The sequence below is a fragment of the Penaeus japonicus genome, unplaced genomic scaffold (genome assembly GCF_977035675.1).
Source record: "Penaeus japonicus unplaced genomic scaffold, GWHDUDI00000001_assembly GWHDUDI00000010, whole genome shotgun sequence".
Classification (NCBI taxonomy): domain Eukaryota; kingdom Metazoa; phylum Arthropoda; class Malacostraca; order Decapoda; family Penaeidae; genus Penaeus; species Penaeus japonicus.
In genome coordinates, this window is record NW_028234412.1 from 13,340,721 (window position 1) to 13,343,220 (window position 2,500).

General features: G+C 46.8%; 1 protein-coding gene across 50 annotated transcripts in view; it reads right to left on the reverse strand.

Annotated features, from left to right (window-relative positions):
* Nucleotides 1–2,500, reverse strand: part of LOC122245738 (uncharacterized) — a 375,164-nt gene that overhangs the window by 197,947 nt on the left and 174,717 nt on the right. The gene's annotated exons all lie outside the window — the stretch shown is intronic.

The following is a 2,500-nucleotide window of genomic DNA, read 5'->3' on the forward strand; positions in this document are numbered from 1 at the left end:
GTGAACCTCCAACCTCCGCCCTCCCAAACATTCCTACTTCTCTCGCCACACTCAAAGAATAAAAAGCTCGCCAGCCAGTGAACACTCCTTCCCTCAATTTCTCGCCGAGCCCAATTCAATCGCTTCCTATTATCTTGAAATTAAGTTTCAAACTCATTTAACTTCACGAAAGTCAAAGTTCTTTGTCTTTCACAGAGGGCAGAGAGAGAGAAAAAAACAGGTCATTAAGATAATAGCATTATATATAAACATTAATATCTTTACTTTGTTCCCTTTCTTTGTTGACGGAGAAGAGTGGAGTAAGGTTACAAAGAAACGATTAAAAACAGGAGTAGCGAAGAACAAGTAACAATAAAAAACAGAAGCGGCAAACAGGAAAAAAAAACATGCAATTAGAAAGCACGTTATCCACGGGAAAGCGTCCTGGGTGGCGTCGCGGTCTCCTTCTGAACGACTTCGTTGTCAAAATGTTTACGCACAAGGCAGCCACGACCGGGTAGGGATGGGGGGGGGGGGCAGTGCCAACCAGATGGCGCTGGCGGGAAATAGGAGGAAGAGGGGAGGGGGAGGAGGAAGAGGGGAGGGGGAGGAGGATGTGACGAGGGAGAAGAAGGAGGAGGAGGAGGAGGAGATGTAAAAATAAGGAGGGAGAGGAAATGAAGATCAAGACGAGGAGGAAAAGAAAGGTGGTGGGAATATTGTTGCTAATGATGACGAAGCACAAGAAAAATAAATGAGATGAAAAATAGAACATTAAAGGATGGTAATGAGAAGCAGAAAGGAAAAGAAGAAGAGGAGGGGAGGAGGAGGAGGAGGAGGAGGAGGAGGAGGAGGAGGAGGAGGAGGAGGAGGAGGAGGAGGAGGAGGAGGAGGAGGAGGAGGAGGAGAAGAAGAAGAAGGAGGAGGACAGAAATGGCGTTCCTTTCTCATTGAGATGGTTCAACGAGAAGCAAATGTGATAGAAATAGTCCGCATGTCCGAAAAAAACGTCTAAAAGGGTAGGGTGGCTCAAGAACAAAGGCAAGGAGTGAGGGAATAAGATAAAAAACCGGCAGGGAAAAAACGAAGAAAGGAGAGACAAATGATAAACCGCCATGTACGAAGAACTTGCCGAATCGTCGCGCAGTGTGAGGTCCCATAACCAAATGAGATGAATATATGCAGTACATACACGTATATACAGTACATATACGTACATTATAAATATTTATAAAATAAATACACATACGCTGTGGATATGTACAATACATATACATATTCAAACTGACTGGTTATAAAATACAGTAATACATCACAAATATATACAAAACATATACATATACTATGAACACACGCAGGGCATACACACAACACGAATATATAAAATACATACACATTCACTCTGAATATACACAGCACACATATATAATACATCATTACATCTCGCGGCGACGGGAAGCGGCGCTGAGGAGGAGGCGGTCTTGCTGATGTCATTTCAAATTAATATCGCCCGAGTCCATTCAGCCATGACATCAGTGCTATTCTCAGTCGCCGCGACGGGACGAGCCGGGCCAGCCAGAGTGCCAGTCAGGGTGCCAGTCAGAGTGCCAACCCGGCCCTCTTTCCGAGCCGACGGGACCGAAGACCCTCAACCACTTCGGAATATTCCCGAACGCGCGGGCAATTCCCGTCGCCGGAGCAGCTCCATCAAATATTAATGCCCAATCGCTCGGGAAGGTTTATCCAGATTCTCCATGCATAAATCCACAGGGGGTGGGGAAGAGGGGGAAGAGGGGGAAGGGGTGGAGGAGTGTGCAAACGCATGCAATGGAAAGCTGGAGATTGCAGAGATTGGGGTGGGAGGATACGGAATGGAGCACCGATACCTAAGGAACGGGGAAGGAAGATGAGGAATGGAACACTAAGGGATAAAAAAGGAAGAAGAAAAGGAACAAACAGACCCCAGGCAGTGGACGGAGTACGCAGTCACACAGACAAACAGGACAACACGCTGCCGCTCTTTTGTATCTATTTGAGCGTGTGTGTGTGTGCGTGCTCATACAGTGATTACCATCTGTCATTCATTAGTGAGATTTACGTGCTTCGCGGTGCATCGATCCCACGCTCCATCTAGTTAATGAGTGATGGTGTCCCCGCGCGTGCATATCCAAAAGCCGAACAAATATCCAGTTCGGAAAAAATCGCAAAACCACAAACAGATGTCCCTCTTCGTCGCCGCCCCCCCTCCCCCCCACCTCCGACAAACGAACTTTCCCTGGTAATTTCGCGTGGACCTTTTCCCCGTGGAACGACCTTTTGGCTAGGTTCCCTCTCTCCTCAGAATGATCTCGTTTCGACACATTTTAAAACTTCGCCTTCAAAATGAGTGGTTAGGTTTCTATTCTATCCTTCTCTGAACTATCTATTCCCTTTGCTTCTCTCTCAAAATGCCGCTTCCTTCGCTTGAAACGCGAATTTCCTGCAGGATTCTCCGCGAGGTACATGACCCTTTTTAACGTCC